Source organism: Oncorhynchus kisutch, linkage group LG14, assembly GCF_002021735.2.
Source record: "Oncorhynchus kisutch isolate 150728-3 linkage group LG14, Okis_V2, whole genome shotgun sequence".
In the NCBI taxonomy this organism is placed as follows: domain Eukaryota; kingdom Metazoa; phylum Chordata; class Actinopteri; order Salmoniformes; family Salmonidae; genus Oncorhynchus; species Oncorhynchus kisutch.
Window position 1 is genome coordinate 37,866,852 of NC_034187.2, and position 22,762 is coordinate 37,889,613.

General features: G+C 52.6%; 1 protein-coding gene across 5 annotated transcripts in view; it reads left to right on the forward strand.

Moving 5' to 3' along the window:
• Positions 1–22,762, forward strand: part of kidins220a (kinase D-interacting substrate 220a) — a 125,024-nt gene that overhangs the window by 59,308 nt on the left and 42,954 nt on the right. The window lies entirely within an intron of this gene.

The following is a 22,762-nucleotide window of genomic DNA, read 5'->3' on the forward strand; positions in this document are numbered from 1 at the left end:
CTCGCCCTAATCCGCCTCTCTACCCTCTGTCCTCGCTCTAATCCGTCTCTCTTCCCTCTGTCCTCGCTCTAATCCGTCTCCCTTTGTCCTCGCTCTAATCCGTCTCTCTACCCTCTGTCCTCGCCCTAATCCGCCTCTCTACCCTCTGTCCTCGCCCTAATCCGTCTCTCTTCCCTCCCTGTCCTCGCTCTAATCGTCTCTCTTCCCTCTTTGTCCTCGCTCTAATCAGTCTCTCTTCCCTCTTTGTCCTCGCCCTAATCCGCCTCTCTACCCTCTGTCCTCGCTCTAATCCGTCTCTCTTCCCTCTGTCCTCGCTCTAATCCGTCTCCCTTTGTCCTCGCTCTAATCCGTCTCTCTACCCTCTGTCCTCGCCCTAATCCGCCTCTCTACCCTCTGTCCTCGCCCTAATCCGTCTCTTCCCTCCCTGTCCTCGCCCTAATCCGCCTCTCTTCCCTCTGTCCTCGCTCTAATCCGCCTCTCTTCCCTCTGTCCTCGCTCTAATCCGTCTCCCTTTGTCCTCGCTCTAATCCGTCTCTCTACCCTCTGTCCTCGCCCTAATCCGCCTCTCTACCCTCTGTCCTCGCCCTAATCCGTCTCTTCCCTCCCTGTCCTCGCCCTAATCCGCCTCTCTTCCCTCTGTCCTCGCTCTAATCCGCCTCTCGCTCACATTTCTGCGTGTGAAAGTCTTACTGGATCCTGTGTGTTTGAGCACGACATCCTGTGTGCCAAGTCTATGGACAGGATCCTCCAAGTCTCTCACTCAAATTCTAATTGCTTTATTGTCATGAAATACAATTTGTATATATTACCAAAGCAGTATTTATTTAAACTCTTATTTTACCTGGGAACTTGACTGAGAACACATTCTCATTTACAGCAACGACATGGGGAATAGTTACACAACACATGGTACAAACATTATTGGGCACAGACAACAGCACAAAGGGCAAGAAGGTAGAGACAACAATACATCACACATAGCAGCCACAACTGTCAGTAAGAGTGTCCATGATTGAGTCTTTGAGTGAAGAGATTGAGATCAAACTGTCCAGTTTGAGTGTTTGTTGCAGCTCGTTCCAGTCACAAGCTGCAGCGAACTGAAAAGAGGAGCGACCCAGGGATGGGTGTGCTTTGGGGACCTTTAACTCTCTGCTCTCTCTGCTCTCTCTCTCTCTCTCTCTCTGCTCTCTCTCTCTGCTCTCTCTCCCTCTCTCTGCTCTCTCTCCCTCTCTCTGCTCTCTCCCTCTCTCTGCTCTCTCTCCTCTCTCTGCTCTCTCTCTGCTCTCTCTCCCTCTCTCTGCTCTCTCTCTCCTCTCCTCTCTCTCTCTCTCCCTCTCTCTGCTCTCTCTCCTCCTGCTCTCTCTCCTCTCTCTGCTCTCTCTCCCTCTCTCTGCTCTCTCTCCCTCTCTCTGCTCTCTCTCCCTCTCTCTGCTCTCTCTCCCTCTCTCTGCTCTCTCGCTCTCTGCTCTCTCTCTGCTCTCTCTCTCTCTGCGCTCTCTCTCTCCCTCTCTCTGCGCTCTCTGCTCTCTCTGCTCTCTCTCTCTGCGCTCTCTCTCCCTCTGCTCTCTCTCGCTCTCCCTCTGCTCTCTCTCCTCTCGCTCTCCCTCTGTTCTCTCTCTCTGTCTCAATTCAATTCAAAGGGCTTTATTTGCAAGGGAAACGTATGTTAACATTGGCGATGCAAGTGAAGTAGATTAAATAAACAAAAGTGAAATAAACAATAAAAATGAACAGTAAACATTACACAGAATTTCCAAAAGTTCTCAATAGCAAGGCTATGCTCACTGAGTCTGCCACTGTGTACTCTCTGTTTAGGGCCAAATAACATTGTAGTTTGCTCTGTTATTTGGTTAATTCATTCCAATGTGTCAAGTAATTATCTAATTGTTTTCTCATGATTTGGTCTGGTCTAATTGTGCTGCTGTTCTGGGGCTCTGTGGGGTGTGTTTGTGAACAGAGCCCCAGGACCAGCTTGCTTAGGGGACTCTTCTCCAGGTTCATCTCTCTGTAGGTGATGGCTTTGTTATGGAAGGTTTGGGAATCGCTTGCTTTTAGGTCATTGTAGAATTTAACGTCTCTTTTTTGGATTGTGATAATTAGCGGGTATCAGACTAATTCTGCTCTGCATTATTTGGTGTTCTACGTTGTACACAGAGGATATTTTAGCAGAATTCTGCATGCAGAGTCTCAATTTGGTGTTTGTCCCATTTTGTGAATTCTTGCTTGGTGAGCGGACCCCAGACCAAACCAGGCAATGGGCTCTATGACTGATTCAAGTATTTTTAGCCAGATCCTAATTGGTATGTTGAATTTTCTGTTCCTTTTCATGGCATAGAAGGCCCTTCTTGCCTTGTGTCTCGTTCACAGCTTTGTGGAAGTTACCTGTGGCGCTGATGTTTAGGCCAAGGTATGTATAGTTTTTTGTGTGCTCTAGAGCAACGGTGTCTAGATGGAATTTGTATTTGTGGTCCTGGCAACTGGACCTTTTTGGAACACCATTATTTTGGTCTTACTGAGATTCACTGTCAGGGCCCAGGTCTGACAGAATCTGTGCAGAAGATCTAGGTGCTACTGTAGGCCCTCCTTGGTTGGGGACAGAAGCACCAGATCATCAGCAAACAGTAGACATTTGACTTCCAAATCTAGTAGGTTGAGGCCGGCTGCTGCAGACTGTTGTAGTGCCTTGCCTATATATATATATATATATATTTGATAATACAATGAGTGGACAGCCACAATGTCATTGGAACTACCATCTCTCTTTTTATTTATTTATTTTTTATATATTGAAGAGGTTGGGGCTTAAGCTGCTTCCCTGTCTCACCCCACGGCCCTGTGGGAAGATTTGTGTTTTCTGGGACGATTTTAAACCGCTTGTTTGTGTACATGGATTTTATAATGTTGTATGTTTTTCCCTCGACACCACTTTCCATCAATTTGTATAGCAGACCATCATCATGTCAAATTGAGTCGAAGGCTTTTTTGAAATCAACAAAGAGTGAGAAGACTTTGCCTTTGTTTTGGTTTGTTTTCAATTAGAGTGTGCAGGGTGAATACGTGGTCTGTTGTACGATAATTTGGTAAAAAGCCAGTTTGACATTTGCTCAGTACATTGCTTTCGCTGAGGAAATGTACGAGTCTGCTGTTAATGATAACGCAGAGGATTTCCCCAAGGTTGCTGTTGACGTATATCCCACGGTAGTTATTGGGGTCAAATTTGTCTCCACTTTTGTGGATTGGGGCGATCAGTCCTTGGTTCCAAATATTGGGGAAGATGCCAGAGCTGAGGATGTCGTCAAGACAACAAATTCCAATTGTCTAAATATAAACTCTGTATAATTTTTCATTTCATTGAGGATATGATTAAGGATGATGTTAATGAGTATAAGTTTAGCCAATTGGAATTTGTTGTCTGTATATTTCACATTTCATTAAGGATACCATCAACACCACAGGCCTTTTTGGGTTGGAGGGTTTGTATTTTGTCCTGTAGTTCATTCAATGTAATTGGAGAATCCAGTGGGTTCTGGTCTTTAATAGTTGATTCTAAGGTTTGTATTTGATCATGTATATGTTTTTCTCTCGCTGCTCCCTCCTCCCTCTCGCTTTCCCTCTCACCCGGGGGCTCTGCAGTGGCTCACTGGCCAGCACACACCCCTCGCAACGCACAACGGCAACCGCAAACACACACACACACATTCCAGGAGGAGAGGAGTGGCTGCAGCTCTGGTCTGTGTTTGGAAGAAGAGAGGGGTGGGTTGTGTAACATCCTTATGATGACACTGACCCAGTTCTAGCAGGGAGGAGAGAGGGGGGAGGAGAGAGAGGGTGAAGGAGAGAGGGGGGGGGGGATTTCTCTGCTGTTTGTTTCTCCTCTCTCTCTCTGCTGATGAGAAGGAATAATACTCCTCCACTGTACAGAAAGACACAGAGCCCCAGAGAGAGAGAGACCCAGAGAGAGAGAGAGAGAGGGGGGGGGGAGAGAGAGAGAGAGAGGGGGAAGGAGAGAGAGAGACCCGAGAGAGAGAGAGACCCAGAGAGAGAGAGAGACCCAGAGAGAGAGAGAGAGACCCAGAGAGAGAGAGAGAGACCCAGAGAGAGAGAGAGAGACCCAGAGAGAGAGAGAGAGACCCAGAGAGAGAGAGAGAGACCAGAGAGAGAGAGACCCAGAGAGAGAGAGACCCAGAGAGAGAGAGAGACCCGAGAGAGAGAGAGACCCAGAGAGAGAGAGACCCAGAGAGAGAGAGACCCGAGAGAGAGAGAGACCCAGAGAGCGAGAGAGAGACCCAGAGAGAGACCCAGAGAGAGAGAGACCCAGAGAGAGAGACCCAGAGAGAGAGAGAGAGACCCAGAGAAGAGAGAAGAGAGACCCAGAGAGAGAGAGAGAGACCCAGAGAGAGAGAGAGAGAGACCCCAGAGAGAGAGAGAGAGAGACCAGAGAGACCAGAGAGAGGAGAACCCAGAGAGACCGCAGAGAGGAGAGAGACCCAGAGAGAGAGAGACCCAGAGAGAGAGAGACCCAGAGAGAGAGAGACCCAGAGAGAGAGAGAGGAGAGAGAGACCCAGAGAGAGAGAGAGAGAGACCCAGAGAGAAGAGAGAGAGAGAGACCCAGAGAGAGAGAGAGAGAGACCCAGAGAGAGAGAGAGAGAGGAGAGAGAGACCCAGAGAGAGAGAGAGAGAGAGAGACCAGAGAGAGAGAGAGAGAGAGAGAGAGAGAGAGAGAGAGAGAGAGAGAGAGAGAGAAGAGAGAAGAGAGAGAGAGAGAGAGAGAGAGAGAGAGAGAGAGAGAGAGAGAGAGAGAGAGAGAGAGAGAGAGAGAGAGAGAGAGAGAGAGAGAGAGAGAGAGAGAGAGAGAGAGAGAGAGAGAGAGAGAGAGAGAGAGAGAGAGAGAGAGAGAGAGAGAGAGAGCCCCCCAGAGAGAGAGAGAGAGAGCCCCCCAGAGAGAGAGAGAGAGAGAGCCCCAGAGAGAGAGCCCCAGAGAGTTTATTTCACTTTTGTATATTATCTATTTCACTTGCTTTGGCAATGTAAGCACATGTCTCCCACGCCAACAAAGCCCTTAAATTGAAAGCCCGAGGGAGGGAGAGAAAGGGGAGCAAGCCGAACAGGGGAACGAGTCAGTCTGTCTCTCTTTTCACTCTGCATCAGTTCCCCTTTTTGTCAGGCCCTTAAAATATCTGCCGTGTGGCCGAGCAGGAGGACCGTCTCTCTCTCTCTACATCCTGACCTCAAGACCAAACCTTGGACTCAGAGAAACACGCCTTTTCCTCTTCTCTGTCTCGTCTGTTCTCTAAAGCAGGTTTATGGGCTGGATCCTCCTGTGTTCTGTAAAGCTAGTTTATGGACTGGATCCTCCTGTGTTCTCTAAAGCAGGTTTATGGACTGGATCCTCCTGTGTTCTCTAAAGCTAGTTTATGGACTGGATCCTCCTGTTTTCTCTAAAGCTAGTTTATGGACTGGATCCTCCTGTGTTCTCTAAAGCTAGTTTATGGACTGGATCCTCCTGTGTTCTCTAAAGCTAGTTTATGGACTGTATCCTCCTGTGTTCTCTAAAGCTGGTTTATGGACTGGATCCTCCTGTGTTCTGTAAAGCAGGTTTATGGACTGGATCCTCCTGTGTTCTCTAAAGCTAGTTTATGGACAGGATCCTCCTGTGTTCTGTAAAGCTAGTTTATGGACAGGATCCTCCTGTGTTCTGTAAAGCTAGTTTATGGACAGGATCCTCCTGTGTTCTCTAAAGCTAGTTTATGGGACTGGATCCTCCTGTTTTCTCTAAAGCTAGTTTATGGACTGGATCCTCCTGTGTTCTCTAAAGCTAGTTTATGGACTGGATCCTCCTGTGTTCTCTAAAGCTAGTTTATGGACTGGATCCTCCTGTGTTCTCTAAAGCTAGTTTATGGACTGGATCCTCCTGTGTTCTGTAAAGCTAGTTTATGGACTGGATCCTCCTGTGTTCTCTAAAGCTAGTTTATGGACTGGATCCTCCTGTGTTCTCTAAAGCTAGTTTATGGACTGGATCCTCCTGTTTTCTGTAAAGCTAGTTTATGGACTGGATCCTCCTGTGTTCTGTAAAGCAGATTTATGGACTGGATCCTCCTGTGTTCTCTAAAGCAGGTTTATGGACCGGATCCTCCTGTGTTCTGTAAGCTAGTTTATGGACTGGATCCTCCTGTGTTCTCTAAAGCTGCAGCAGTGTGTTCTGTAAAGCTACAGCAGTGTGTTCTGTAAAGCTACAGCAGTGTGTTCTGTAAAGCTACAGCAGTGTGTTCTGTAAAGCTACAGCAGTGTGTTCTGTAAAGCTACAGCAGTGTGTTCTGTAAAGCTACAGCAGTGTGTTCTGTAAAGCTACAGCAGTGTGTTCTGTAAAGCTACAGCAGTGTGTTCTGTAAAGCTACAGCAGTGTGTTCTGTAAAGCTACAGCAGTGTGTTCTGTAAAGCTACAGCAGTGTGTTCTGTAAAGCTACAGCAGTGTGTTCTCTAAAGCTACAGCAGTGTGTTCTCTAAAGCTACAGCAGTGTGTTCTGTAAAGCTACAGCAGTGTGTTCTGTAAAGCTACAGCAGTGTGTTCTGTAAAGCTACAGCAGTGTGTTCTGTAAAGCTACAGCAGTGTGTTCTGTAAAGCTACAGCAGTGTGTTCTGTAAAGCTACAGCAGTGTGTTCTGTAAAGCTACAGCAGTGTGTTCTGTAAAGCTACAGCAGTGTGTTCTCTAAAGCTACAGCAGTGTGTTCTCTAAAGCTACAGCAGTGTGTTCTGTAAAGCTACAGCAGTGTGTTCTGTAAAGCTACAGCAGTGTGTTCTCTAAAGCTACAGCAGTGTGTTCTGTAAAGCTACAGCAGTGTGTTCTGTAAAGCTACAGCAGTGTGTTCTGTAAAGCTACAGCAGTGTGTTCTGTAAAGCTACAGCAGTGTGTTCTGTAAAGCTACAGCAGTGTGTTCTGTAAAGCTACAGCAGTGTGTTCTGTAAAGCTACAGCAGTGTGTTCTGTGGACATGTTCTGTTTTGGGCTCTTGTCATTTTCAGAGAGAATCACCCCAGGGGAGAGGTAAACAGCTTTATTTCCATACAGGTCATGTAACTGTCGTCTTTGTGTTCTGGTTGTACCGTGTTTAGTAAAATAACCTCTACCTTTTACGAGTTCTGACTCTAGCCATGGGCAAAGATATTGTGTGCTATAGCTTGTTTCCAACATTAGGGCTGAAGTCGAATCTGCTTTGTGTTTTGTTTCCTTGGCCCGACACTAACGAGTATCGCAGTACTGGTGTTGTCCTGCCACTACTAGCCTGGCTATTGTGATTGGGACGCTTGCCTCCCGTTGTGAATGGTTCGGTCTGTTGTTTTGGGAGGTCGTGGTTGTTAGAGCCTAGAACGGAGTCTGTCTGGATGTTGTCTGTTAGCTTCCTATCCAACACACAGTCATTATGATGTGTCTAAGTATGGACTGAGCTCCTCCTGTCTAACCTACCTCCTGCAGTACGTACCAGTACACTACACTATGTACCAGTACACTACACTATGTACCAGTACACTACACCATGTACCAGTACACTACACTATGTACCAGTACACTACACTACGTACCAGTACACTACACTACGTACCAGTACACTGCAGTACGTACCAGTACACTGCAGTACGTACCAGTACACTGCAGTACGTACCAGTACACTGCAGTACGTACCAGTACACTGCAGTACGTACCAGTACACTGCAGTACGTACCAGTACACTGCAGTACGTACCAGTACACTGCAGTACGTATCAGTACACTGCACTATGTACCAGTACACTGCACTATGTACCAGTACACTGCACTATGTACCAGTACGCTGCACTATGTACCTGTACACTGCACTACGTACCAGTACACGACACTACGTACCACTACACTACGTACCAGTACACTACGTACCACTACACTACGTACCAGTACACTACGTACCAGTACACTACACTACGTACCAGTACACTGCAGTACGTACCAGTACACGGCACTATGTACCAGTACACTGCAGTACGTACCAGTACGCGGCACTACGTACCAGTACATTGCAGTACGTACCAGTACACTGCAGTACGTACCAGTACACTGCAGTACGTACCAGTACACTGCAGTACGTACCAGTACACTGCAGTACGTACCAGTACACTGCAGTACGTACAGTACACTACACTACGTACCAGTACACTACACTACGTACCAGTACACTACACTACGTACCAGTAACACTACGTACCAGTACACTACACTATGTACCAGTACACAACACTATGTACCAGTACACTGCACTACGTACCAGTACACTGCACTACGTACCAGTACACTGCACTACGTACCAGTACACTGCACTACGTACCAGTACACTGCACGACGTACCAGTACACTGCACGACGTACCAGTACACTGCACGACGTACCAGTACACTGCACGACGTACCAGTACACTACACTACGTACCAGTACACTACGTACCAGTACACTACAATACGTACACTACACTACGTACCAGTACACTACACTACGTACCAGTACACTACACTACGTACCAGTACACTACACTACGTACCAGTACACTACACTACGTACCAGTAACACTACGTACCAGTACACTACACTATGTACCAGTACACTACACTACGTACCAGTACACTGCACTACGTACCAGTACACTGCACTACGTACCAGTACACTGCACTACGTACCAGTACACTGCACTACGTACCAGTACACTGCACGACGTACCAGTACACTGCACTATGTACCAGTACACTACACTACGTACCAGTACACTACGTACCAGTACACTACACTACGTACCAGTACACTACACTGCGTACCAGTACACTACACTACGTACCAGTACACTACACTACGCACCAGTAAAACTACGTACCAGTAACACTACGTACCAGTACACTACACTACGTACCAGTACACTACACAACTTACCAGTAAAACTACACTACGTACCAGTAAAACTACTTACCAGTAACACTACGTACCAGTACACTACACTCTGTACCAGTACACTACACTCTGTACCAGTACACTACGTACCAGTACACTACACTACGTACCAGTACACTACACTACGTACCAGTACACTACACAACTTACCAGTAAAACTACACTACGTACCAGTAAAACTACTTACCAGTAAAACTACGTACCAGTAACATGACGTACCAGTACACAAAACTACACTACGTACCAGTACACTGCACTACGTACCAGTACACTACACTACGTACCAGTAACACTACGTACCAGTACACTACACAACGTACCAGTAAAACAACACAACGTACCGGTAAAACTACGTACCGGTAAAACTACGTACCAGTACATTACCAGTACACTACACTACGTACCAGTACACTACACTCTGTACCAGTACACTACACTACACTCTGTACCAGTACACTACACTACACTCTGTACCAGTACACTACACTACACTCTGTACCAGTACACTACACTCTGTACCAGTACACTACACTCTGTACCAGTACACTACACTACGTACCAGTACACTACACTCTGTACCAGTACACTACACACCGTACCAATAAAACTACATTATGTACCAGTAACACTATGTACCAGTAACACTACGTACCAGTACACAAAACGACACTACGTACCAGTACACTACACTACGTACCAGTACACTACACAACTTACCAGTAAAACTACACTACGTACCAGTAAAACTACTTACCAGTAACACTACGTACCAGTACACTACACTCTGTACCAGTACACTACACTCTGTACCAGTACACTACACTCTGTGCCAGTACACTCCATACCGTACCAATAAAAACTACACTACGTACCAGTAAAACTACGTACCAGTAACACAACGTACCAGTACACAAAACTACACTATGTACCAGTACACTACACTACGTACCAGTAACACTACGTACCAGTACACTACACAACGTACCAGTACACTACACAACGTACCAGTAAAACAACACTACGTACCGGTAAAACTACGTACCAGTACATTACACTACGTACCAGTACACTACACTACGTACCAGTAAACTACACTCTGTACCAGTACACTACACTACACTCTGTACCAGTACACTACACTCTGTACCAGTACACTACACTACACTCTGTACCAGTACACTACACTCTGTACCAGTACACTACACTCTGTACCAGTACACTACACTCTGTACCAGTACACTACACTCTGTACCAGTACACTACACTACGTACCAGTACACTACACTCTGTACCAGTACACTACACTACACTCTGTACCAGTACACTACACACCGTACCAATAAAACTACACTATGTACCAGTAACACTCCGCTACCAGTACACAAAACGACACTACGTACCAGTACACTACACTACGTACCAGTACACTACACTACGTACCAGTAAAACTACGTACCAGTAACACTACGTACCAGTACACTACACTACGTACCAGTACACTACGTACCAGTACACTACACTATGTACCAGTGCACTACACTACGTACCAGTAACACTACGTACCAGTACACTACACTACGTACCAGTACACTACACTACGTACCAGTTTACACTGCGTACCAGTACACTGCACTAATGTACCAGTAACACTACGTACCAGTACACTGCACTACGTACCAGTACACTGCACTACGTACCAGTACACTGCACTACGTACCAGTACACTGCACTACGTACCAGTACACTGCACTACGTACCAGTACACTGCACTACGTACCAGTACACTGCACTACGTACCAGTACACTGCACTACGTACCAGTACACTGCACTACGTACCAGTAACACTACGTACCAGTACACTACACTACGTACCACTACACTACACTACATACCAGTACACTACACTACGTACCAGTAACACTACGTACCAGTACACTACACTACGTACCACTACACTACACTACATACCAGTAACACTACGTACCAGTACACTACGTACCAGTACACTACACTACATACCAGTACACTACACTACGCGCCAGTAACACTACGTACCAGTACACTACACTACATACCAGTACACTACACTACGTCCCAGTAACACTACGTACCAGTACACTACACTACGTACCAGTACACGACACTACGTACCAGTAAATCTACGTACCAGTGCACTACACTACGTACCACTACACTACGTACCAGTACACTACACTACATACCAGTACACTACACTACGTACCAGTAACACCACGTACCAGTGCACTACACTACGTACCACTACACTACATACCAGTACACTACACTACGTGCCAGTAACACTACGTACCAGTACACTACACTACGTACCAGTAACATGTAGAGGACTGGAATATAGAGCTGCTCACTGACAGCTTGGCTAGTCATGTAGAGGACTGGAATATAGAGCTGCTCACTGACAGCTTGGCTAGTCATGTAGAGGACTGGAATATAGAGCTGCTCACTGACAGCTTGGCTAGTCATGTAGAGGACTGGAATATAGAGCTGCTCACTGACAGCTTGGCTAGTCATGTAGAGGACTGGAATATAGAGCTGCTCACTGACAGCTTGGCTAGTCATGTAGAGGACTGGAATATAGAGCTGCTCACTGACAGCTTGGCTAGTCATGTAGAGGACTGGAATATAGAGCTGCTCACTGACAGCTTGGCTAGTCATGTAGAGGACTGGAATATAGAGCTGCACACTGACAGCTTGGCTAGTCATGTAGAGGACTGGAATATAGAGCTGTGTGTCTGTGTGCTGTAGGGAGAGACTGATTGTGTGTGTCTGTGTGCTGTAGGGAGAAACTGATTGTGTGTGTCTGTGTTCCACTGTGACCTTCATCAGATAGCAGCAGCCCCCCCCCCCCCCCCCCCCCCCCCCCCCCCCCCGGCTGTCGGAACCTTTCACAGGATGATGAAGCCTCAACACACACACACACACACACACACACACTACTTAGCTCTGCATGAGCTGCAGCCCACTCCTTTGCATTCCAGTGCACTCAGCCTTATCAAATATTTATTGTTGAGTTATGGCTGCCACCCGCTCTGCAAGGTAACAGACCGGGAAGGGGAAGGCTGATGTTTAGGGCTGCTACCCGCTCTCCAAGGTAACGGACAGGGAAGGGGAAGGCTGATGTTTAGGGCTGCTACCCGCTCTCCAAGGTAACGGTCAGGGAAGGGGAAGGCTGATGTTTAGGGCTGCTACCCGCTCTGTAAGGTAACGGACAGGGAAGGGGAAGGCTGATGTTTAGGGCTGCTACCCGCTCTGCAAGGGAACAGACAGGGAATGGGAAGGCTGATGTTTAGGGCTGCTACCCGCTCTGCAAGGGAAAGGACAGGGAAGGCTGATGTTTAGGGCTGCTACCCGCTCTGCAAGGTAACGGACAGGGAAGGGGAAGGCTGATGTTTAGGGCTGCTACCCGCTCTGCAAGGGAACGGACAGGGAAGGCTGATGTTTAGGGCTGCTACCCGCTCTGCAAGGGAACGGACAGGGAAGGCTGATGTTTAGGGCTGCTACCCGCTCTGCAAGGTAACGGACAGGGAAGGCTGATGTTTAGGGCTGCTACCCGCTCTCCAAGGTAACGGACAGGGAAGGCTGATGTTTAGGGCTGCTACCCGCTCTGCAAGGTAACGGACAGGGAAGGGGAAGGCTGATGTTTAGGGCTGCTACCCGCTCTGCAAAGTAACGGACAGGGAAGGAGAAGGCTGATTTTTAGGGCTGCTACCCGCTCTGCAAGGGAACGGACAGGGAAGGCTGATGTTTAGGGCTGCTACCCGCTCTGCAAGGGAACGGACAGGGAAGGCTGATGTTTAGGGCTGCTACCCGCTCTGCAAGGGAACAGACAGGGAAGGCTGATGTTTAGGGCTGCTACCCGCTCTGCAAGGTAACGGACAGGGAAGGCTGATGTTTAGGGCTGCTACCCGCTCTGCAAGGTAACGGACAGGGAAGGGGAAGGCTGATGTTTAGGGCTGCTACCCGCTCTGCAAGGGAACAGACAGGGAAGGCTGATGTTTAGGGCTGCTACCCGCTCTGCAAGGGAACAGACAGGGAAGGCTGATGTTTAGGGCTGCTACCCGCTCTGCAAGGGAACAGACAGGGAAGGCTGATGTTTAGGGCTGCTACCCGCTCTGCAAGGGAACAGACAGGGAAGGCTGATGTTTAGGGCTGCTACCCGCTCTGCAAGGGAACAGACAGGGAAGGCTGATGTTTAGGGCTGCTACCCGCTCTGCAAGGTAACGGACAGGGAAGGCTGATGTTTAGGGCTGCTACCCGCTCTGCAAGGGAACAGACAGGGAAGGCTGATGTTTAGGGCTGCTACCCGCTCTGCAAGGGAACAGACAGGGAAGGCTGATGTTTAGGGCTGCTACCCGCTCTGCAAGGGAACAGACAGGGAAGGCTGATGTTTAGGGCTGCTACCCGCTCTGCAAGGGAACAGACAGGGAAGGCTGATGTTTAGGGCTGCTACCCGCTCTGCAAGGGAACAGACAGGGAAGGCTGATGTTTAGGGCTGCTACCCGCTCTGCAAGGGAACAGACAGGGAAGGCTGATGTTTAGGGCTGCTACCCGCTCTGCAAGGGAACAGACAGGGAAGGCTGATGTTTAGGGCTGCTACCCGCTCTGCAAGGGAACGGACAGGGAAGGCTGATGTTTAGGGCTGCTACCCGCTCTGCAAGGGAACAGACAGGGAAGGCTAATGTTTAGGGCTGCTACCCGCTCTGCAAGGGAACAGACAGGGAAGGGGAAGGCTGATGTTTAGGGCTGCTACCCGCTCTGCAAGGGAACAGACAGGGAAGGCTGATGTTTAGGGCTGCTACCCGCTCTGCAAGGGAACAGACAGGGAAGGCTGATGTTTAGGGCTGCTACCCGCTCTGCAAGGTAACGGACAGGGAAGGCTGATGTTTAGGGCTGCTACCCGCTCTGCAAGGGAACAGACAGGGAAGGCTGATGTTTAGGGCTGCTACCCGCTCTGCAAGGGAACAGACAGGGAAGGCTGATGTTTAGGGCTGCTACCCGCTCTGCAAGGGAACAGACAGGGAAGGCTGATGTTTAGGGCTGCTACCCGCTCTGCAAGGGAACAGACAGGGAAGGCTGATGTTTAGGGCTGCTACCCGCTCTGCAAGGGAACAGACAGGGAAGGCTGATGTTTAGGGCTGCTACCCGCTCTGCGAGGGAACAGACAGGGAAGGCTGATGTTTAGGGCTGCTACCCGCTCTGCGAGGGAACAGACAGGGAAGGCTGATGTTTAGGGCTGCTACCCGCTCTGCAAGGTAACGGACAGGGAAGGGGAAGGCTGATGTTTAGGGCTGCTACCCGCTCTGCAAGGTAACGGACAGGGAAGGGGAAGGCTGATGTTTAGGGCTGCTACCCGCTCTGCGAGGGAACAGACAGGGAAGGCTGATGTTTAGGGCTGCTACCCGCTCTGCAAGGGAACAGACAGGGAAGGCTGATGTTTAGGGCTGCTACCCGCTCTGCAAGGGAACAGACAGGGAAGGCTGATGTTTAGGGCTGCTACCCGCTCTGCGAGGGAACAGACAGGGAAGGCTGATGTTTAGGGCTGCTACCCGCTCTGCGAGGGAACAGACAGGGAAGGCTGATGTTTAGGGCTGCTACCCGCTCTGCGAGGGAACAGACAGGGAAGGCTGATGTTTAGGGCTGCTACCCGCTCTGCAAGGTAACGGACAGGGAAGGGGAAGGCTGATGTTTAGGGCTGCTACCCGCTCTGCAAGGTAACGGACAGGGAAGGGGAAGGCTGATGTTTAGGGCTGCTACCCGCTCTGCGAGGGAACAGACAGGGAAGGCTGATGTTTAGGGCTGCTACCCGCTCTGCAAGGGAACAGACAGGAAGGCTGATGTTTAGGGCTGCTACCCGCTCTGCAAGGGAAACAGACAGGGAAGGCTGATGTTTAGGGCTGCTACCCGCTCTGCAAGGGAACAGACAGGGAAGGCTGATGTTTAGGGCTGCTACCCGCTCTGCAAGGGAACAGACAGGGAAGGCTGATGTTTAGGGCTGCTACCCGCTCTGCAAGGGAACAGACAGGGAAGGCTGATGTTTAGGGCTGCTACCCGCTCTGCAAGGGAACAGACAGGGAAGGCTGATGTTTAGGGCTGCTACCCGCTCTGCAAGGGAACAGACAGGGAAGGCTGATGTTTAGGGCTGCTACCCGCTCTGCAAGGGAACAGACAGGGAAGGCAGATGTTTAGGGCTGCTACCCGCTCTGCAAGGGAACAGACAGGGAAGGCTGATGTTTAGGGCTGCTACCCGCTCTGCAAGGGAACAGACAGGGAAGGCTGATGTTTAGGGCTGCTACCCGCTCTGCAAGGGAACAGACAGGGAAGGCTGATGTTTAGGGCTGCTACCCGCTCTGCAAGGTAACAGACAGGGAAGGCTGATGTTTAGGGCTGCTACCCGCTCTGCAAGGGAACAGACAGGGAAGGCTGATGTTTAGGGCTGCTACCCGCTCTGCAAGGGAACGGACAGGGAAGGCTGATGTTTAGGGCTGCTACCCGCTCTGCGAGGGAACAGACAGGGAAGGCTGATGTTTAGGGCTGCTACCCGCTCTGCGAGGGAACAGACAGGGAAGGCTGATGTTTAGGGCTGCTACCCGCTCTGCGAGGGAACGGACAGGGAAGGCTGATGTTTAGGGCTGCTACCCGCTCTGCAAGGTAACGGACAGGGAAGGCTGATGTTTAGGGCTGCTACCCGCTCTGCAAGGGAACGGACAGGGAAGGCTGATGTTTAGGGCTGCTACCCGCTCTGCAAGGTAACGGACAGGGAAGGGGAAGGCTGATGTTTAGGGCTGCTACCCGCTCTGCAAGGGAACAGACAGGGAAGGCTGATGTTTAGGGCTGCTACCCGCTCTGCAAGGGAACAGACAGGGAAGGCTGATGTTTAGGGCTGCTACCCGCTCTGCAAGGGAACAGACAGGGAAGGCTGATGTTTAGGGCTGCTACCCGCTCTGCAAGGGAACAGACAGGGAAGGCTGATGTTTAGGGCTGCTACCCGCTCTGCAAGGGAACAGACAGGGAAGGCTGATGTTTAGGGCTGCTACCCGCTCTGCAAGGGAACAGACAGGGAAGGCTGATGTTTAGGGCTGCTACCCGCTCTGCAAGGGAACAGACAGGGAAGGCTGATGTTTAGGGCTGCTACCCGCTCTGCAAGGGAACAGACAGGGAAGGCTGCTGTTTAGGGCTGCTACCCGCTCTGCAAGGGAACAGACAGGGAAGGCTGATGTTTAGGGCTGCTACCCGCTCTGCAAGGGAACAGACAGGGAAGGCTGATGTTTAGTGCTGCTACCCGCTCTGCGAGGGAACAGACAGGGAAGGCTGATGTTTAGGGCTGCTACCCGCTCTGCGAGGGAACAGACAGGGAAGGCTGATGTTTAGGGCTGCTACCCGCTCTGCGAGGGAACAGACAGGGAAGGCTGATGTTTAGGGCTGCTACCCGCTCTGCAAGGGAACAGACAGGGAAGGCTGATGTTTAGGGCTGCTACCCCGCTCTGCAAGGGAACAGACAGGGAAGGCTGATGTTTAGGGCTGCTACCCGCTCTGCAAGGTAACGGACAGGGAAGGCTGATGTTTAGGGCTGCTACCCGCTCTGCAAGGGAACAGACAGGGAAGGGGAAGGCTGATGTTTAGGGCTGCTACCCGCTCTGCAAGGGAACAGACAGGGAAGGCTGATGTTTAGGGCTGCTACCCGCTCTGCAAGGGAACAGACAGGGAAGGCTGATGTTTAGGGCTGCTACCCGCTCTGCAAGGTAACGGACAGGGAAGGAGAAGGCTGATTTTTAGGGCTGCTACCCGCTCTGCAAGGGAACGGACAGGGAAGGCTGATGTTTAGGGCTGCTACCCGCTCTGCAAGGGAACGGACAGGGAAGGCTGATGTTTAGGGCTGCTACCCGCTCTGCAAGGGAACAGACAGGGAAGGCTGATGTTTAGGGCTGCTACCCGCTCTGCAAGGTAACGGACAGGGAAGGCTGATGTTTAGGGCTGCTACCCGCTCTGCAAGGTAACGGACAGGGAAGGGGAAGGCTGATGTTTAGGGCTGCTACCCGCTCTGCAAGGGAACAGACAGGGAAGGCTGATGTTTAGGGCTGCTACCCGCTCTGCAAGGGAACAGACAGGGAAGGCTGATGTTTAGGGCTGCTACCCGCTCTGCAAGGTAACGGACAGGGAAGGGGAAGGCTTATGTTTAGGGCTGCTACCCGCTCTGCAAGGGAACAGACAGGGAAGGCTGATGTTTAGGGCTGCTACCCGCTCTGCAAGGGAACAGACAGGGGAAGGCTGATGTTTAGGGCTGCTACCCCGCTCTGCGAGGGGAACAGACAGGGAAGGCTGATGTTTAGGGCTGCTACCCGCCTCTGCAAGGGAACAGACAGGGAAGGCTGATGTTTAGGGCTGCTATCCGCTCTGCAAGGGAACAGACAGGGAAGGCTGATGTTTAGGGGCTGCTACCCCGCTCTGCAGGGAACAGACAGGGAAGGCTGATGTTTAGGGCTGCTACCCGCTCTGCAAGGGAACAGAACAGGGAAGGCTGATGTTTAGGGCTGCTACCCCGCCTCTGCAAGGGAACAGACAGGGAAGGCTGATGTTTAGGGCTGCTACCCGCTCTGCAAGGGAACAGACAGGAAGGCTGATGTTTTGGGCTGCTACCCGCTCTGCAAGGGAACAGACAGGGAAGGCTGATGTTTAGGGCTGCTACCCCGCTCTGCAAGGGAACAGACAGGGAAGGCTGATGTTTTAGGGCTGCCTACCCGCTCTGCAAGGTAAACGGACAGGGAAGGGGAAGGCTGATGTTTAGGGCTGCTACGCGCTCTGCAAGGTAATGGATCAAGGAGAGTGTGTGGTGTTCTCTGGTGTGTAGCTGTGTGCTGAGTGTTGACAGAGAGGGAATCCCTCCCTGTCACAGTGCTGAGTGTTGACACAGAGGCATCCCTCCCTGTCACAGTGCTGACTGTTGACACAGAGGCATCCCTCCCTGTCACAGTGCTGAGTGTTGACACAGAGGCATCCCTCCCTGTCACAGTGCTGACTGTTGACACAGAGGCATCCCTCCCTGTCACAGTGCTGAGTGTTGACACAGAGGCATCCCTCCCTGTCACAGTGAGTGTTGACACAGAGGGATCCCTCCCTGTCACAGTGAGTGTTGACACAGAGGGGTCCCTCCCTGTCACAGTGCTGACTGTTGACACAGAGGCATCCCTCCCTGTCACAGTGCTGACTGTTGACACAGAGGGATCCCTCCCTGTCACAGTGCTGGACTGTTGACACAGAGGGATCCCTCCCTGTCAGTTATTTAACATGGCTATATACAGGAAGTACCTGGTAATACATGGCTATATACAGGTAATAAACATGGCTATATACAGGTAATAAACATGGCTATATACAGGTAATCACATGGCTATTATGACAGGTAATAACATGGCTATATATACAGGTAATAACATGGCTATATACAGGAGGTACCAGGTAATACATGGCTATATACAGGAAGTACCAGGTAATACCATGGCTATATACAGGAGGTACCAGGTAATACCATGGCTATATACAGGAGAGTACCAGGTAATACCATGGCTATATACAGGAAGTACCAGCACTGAGTGGATGTACAGGGCTACCAGGTAATTGAGGTAGATATGTAAGGGGTACCAGGTAATTGAGGTAGATATGTACAGGGGCACCAGGTAATTGAGGTAGATATGTACACATAACTAGGAATATAGTTACAGTACACTGCTGCTACTGTTGATTATCTGTATGTGATGAGGCAAAATAGTTGATGCATGAAGGGTAAATGCAGACAGTCCAGTTAACTATTTGGTTACTATTTAACTAACAATTTAGCAGTCTTATGGCTGGAGTCTGTGGGTGGGTGGCTGGAGTCTGTGTGAGTTGCTGGAGTCTGTGTGGGCGGGTGGCTGGAGTCTGTGTGGGCGGGTGGCTGGAGTCTGTGTGGGCGGGTGGCTGGAGTCTGTGTGGGCGGGTGGCTGGAGTCTGTGTGGGCGGGTGGCTGGAGTCTGTGTGGGCGGGTGGCTGGAGTCTGTGTGGGCGGGTGGCTGGAGTCTGTGTGGGCGGGTGGCTGGAGCCTCTGTGTGGGCGGGTGGCTGGAGCCTGTGTGGGCGGGTGGCTGGAGCCTGTGTGGGCGGGTGGCTGGAGCCTGTGTGGGCGGGTGGCTGGAGCCTGTGTGGGCGGTGGCTGGAGCCTGTGTGGGCGGGTGGCTGTAGCCTGTGTGGGTGGGTGGCTGTAGCCTGTTGGCGGGTGGCTGTAGCTGTGTGGTGTGGCTGTAGCCTGTATGGGCGGGTGGCTGTAGGGTGGGTGGGTGGCTGTAGGGTGGGTGGGTGGGTGGGTGGCTGTAGTCTGTGGGTGGGTGGCTGTAGTCTGTGTGGGTGGGTGGCTGTAGTCTGTGTGGCTGTAGGGTGTGTGGTGGGTGGCTGTAGTCTGTGTGGCTGTAGGGTGTGTGGGTGGGTGGCTGTAGCCTGTGTGGGTGGGTGGCTGTAGCCTGTGTGGGTGGGTGGCTGTAGCCTGTGTGGGTGGGTGGCTGTAGCCTGTGTGGGTGGGTGGCTGTAGCCTGTGTGGGTGGTGGCTGGAGTCTGTGGGTGGGTGGCTGTAGTCTGTGTGGGTGGGTGGCTGTAGTCTGTGTGGGCGGGGGCTGTAGTCTGTGTGGGCGGGTGGCTGTAGGGTGTGTGGGCGGGTGGCTGTAGTCTGTGTGGGCGGGTGGCTGTAGGGTGTGTGGGCGGGTGGCTGTAGTCTGTGTGGGCGGGTGGATGTAGTCTGTGTGGGTGGGTGGCTGTAGTCTGTGTGGCTGTAGGGTGTGTGGGTGGGTGGCTGTAGTCTGTGTGGGTCGGTGGCTGTAGTCTGTGTGGCTGTATGTGTGGGTGGGTGGCTGTAGGGTGAGTGGGTGGGTGGCTGTAGGGTGTGTGGGTGGGTGGCTGTAGTCTGTGTGGGCGGGTGGCTGTAGGGTGTGTGGGTGGGTGGCTGTAGCCTGTGTGGTGGGGGGGGCTGTAGCCTGTGTGGGTGGGGTGGCTGTAGTCTGTGTGGCTGTAGGGTGTGTGGTGGGTGGCTGTAGTCTGTGTGGGTCGGGTGGCTGTAGTCTGTGTGGCTGTAGGGTGTGTGGGTGGGTGGCTGTAGGGTGAGTGGGTGGGTGGCTGTAGGGTGTGTGGGTGGGTGGCTGTAGTCTGTGTGGGCGGGTGGCTGTAGGGTGTGTGGGTGGGTGGCTGTAGGGTGTGTGGGTGGCTGTAGCCTGTGGGTGGGTGGCTGTAGTCTGTGTGGGCGGGTGGCTGTAGTCTGTGTGGGCGGGTGGCTGGAGCCTGTGTGGGCGGGTGGCTGGAGCCTGTGTGGGCGGGTGGCTGTAGCCTGTGTGGGTGGGTGGCTGTAGCCTGTGTGGGTCGGTGGCTGTAGTCTGTGTGGCTGTAGGGTGTGTGTGGGTGGGTGGCTGTAGGGTGAGTGGGTGGGTGGCTGTAGGGTGTGTGGGTGGGTGGCTGTAGTCTGTGTGGGCGGGTGGCTGTAGGGTGTGTGGGTGGGTGGCTGTAGGGTGTGTGGGGTGCTGTAGCCTGTGTGGGTGGGTGGCTGTAGTCTGTGTGGGCGGGTGGCTGTAGTCTGTGTGGGGCGGGTGGCTGGAGCCTGTGTGGGCGGGTGGCTGGAGCCTGTGTGGGCGGGTGGCTGTAGCCTGTGTGGGTGGGTGCTGTAGCCTGTGTGGGGGGGTGGCTGTAGTCTGTATGGGCGGGTGGGTGGTGGGTGGCTGTAGTCTGTGGGGTGGGTGGCTGTAGTCTGTGTGGGTTGGGTGGCTGTAGTCTGTGTGGCTGTAGGGGTGTGGGTGGGTGGCTGTTAGTCTGTGTGGCTGTAGGGTGGGTGGGGTGCTGTAGGGTGTGTGGGTGGCTGTATCTGTGTGGGCTGTAGTGTGGGTGGGTGGCTGTAGGGTGAGGGTGGGGTGGCTGTAGGGTGAGTGGGTGGGTGGCTGTCGCCTGTGTGGGTGGGTGGCTGGAGTCTGTGGGTAAGTGGCTGTAGTCTGTGTTGGAGTGGGTGGCTGTAGGGTGAGTGGGTGGGGTGGCTGTAGCCTGTGTGGTGGTGGCTGTAGCCTGTGTGTGGGTTGGGGTGGCTGTAGCCTGTGTGGGGTGGGTGGCTGTAGCCTGTGTGGGTGGGTGGCTGTAGTCTGTGTGGGCGGGTGGCTGTAGGGTGTGTGGGCGGGGGTGGCTGTAGGGTGTGTGGGTGGCTGTAGGGTGTGTGGGTGGGTGGGTGCTGTAGGGTGTGTGGGTGGGTGGCTGTAGGTGTGTGGGTGGGTGCTGTAGGGTGTGTGGTGGGTGGCTGTAGGGTGTGTGGGTGGGTGGCTGTGGGTGGTGGGTGGGTGGCTGTAGTCTGTGTGGGCGGTGGCTGTAGGGTGTGTGGGCGGGTGGCTGTAGGGTGTGTGGGCGGGTGGCTGTAGGGTGTGTGGGTGGCTGTAGGGTGTGTGGGTGGGTGGGTGGCTGTAGGGTGTGTGGGTGGGTGGCTGTAGGGTGTGTGGGTGGGTGGGTGGCTGTAGGGTGTGTGGGTGGTGGCTGTAGGGTGTGTGGGGTGGGTGGCTGTAGGGTGTGTGGGTGGGTGGCTGTTGTGTGTGTGGTGGTGGCTGTGTAGCCTGTGTGGGTGGGTGGCTGGAGCCTGTGTGGGTGGTGGCTGTAGGGTGTGTGGGTGGGTGGCTGTAGTCTGTGTGGGCGGGTGGCTGTAGGGTGTGTGGGTGGGTGGCTGTAGTCTGTGTGGGCGGGTGGCTGTTAGGGTGTGTGGGGCGGGTGGCTGTAGGTGTGTGGGTGGGTGGCTGTAGGGGTGTGTGGGTGGGTGGCTGTAGGGTGTGTGGGTGGGTGGCTGTAGCCTGTGTGGGTGGGTGGCTGTAGTCTGTGTGGGCGGGTGGCTGTAGGTGTGTGGGCGGTGGCTGTAGGGTGTGTGGGTGGCTGTAGGGTGTGTGGGTGGGTGGGTGGCTGTAGGGTGTGTGGTGGTGGCTGTAGGGTGTGGTGGTGGGTGGCTGTAGGGTGTGTGGGTGGGTGGCTGTTGGTGGTGTTGGTGGGTGGCTGTGCCTGTGTGGGTGGGTGGCTGTAGCCTGTGTGGGTGGGTGGCTGTAGGGTGTGTGGGTGGGGTGGCTGTAGTCTGTGTGGCGGGTGGGCTGTAGGGTGTGTGGGTGGGTGGCTGTAGTCCCTGTGTGGGCAGGTGGCTGTAGGGTGTGTGGGCGTGTTGGCTGTAGGGTGTGTGGTTGTGGGTGGCTGTAGTCTGTGTGGGGTGGGTGGATGTAGTCTGTGTGGGTGGGTGGCTGTAGCCTGTGTGGTTGTAGCTTTGTGTGGTGGGTGGCTGTAGCCTGTGTGGGTGGGTGGCTTGTAGCCTGTGTGGGTGGGTGGCTATAGTCTGTGTGGCTGGTAGGGTGTGTGGTGGGTGGCTGTAGTCTGTGTGGGTCGGTGTCTGTAGTCTGTGTGGCTTGTAGGGTGTGTGGGTGGGTGGCTGTAGGGTTGTGGGTGGGTGGCTGTAGTGGTGGGGCGGGTGGGCTGTAGGGTGTGGGTGGGTGGGTGGCTGTAGGGTGTGTGGGTGGGTGGCTGTAGGGTGTGTGGGTGGGTGGCTGTAGCCTGTGTGGTGGGTTGGCTGGTAGCCTGTGTGGGTGGGGTGGTGCTGTAGGGTGTTGTGGGTGGGTGGCTGTAGTCTGTGTGGGCGGGTGTCCCTGTAGTTCTGTGTGGGCGGGTGGCTGTAAAGGGTGTGTGGGGTGGGTGGCGGCTGTGGTCTGTGTGGGTGGGTGGATTAGTCTGTGTGGGTGGGTGGCTG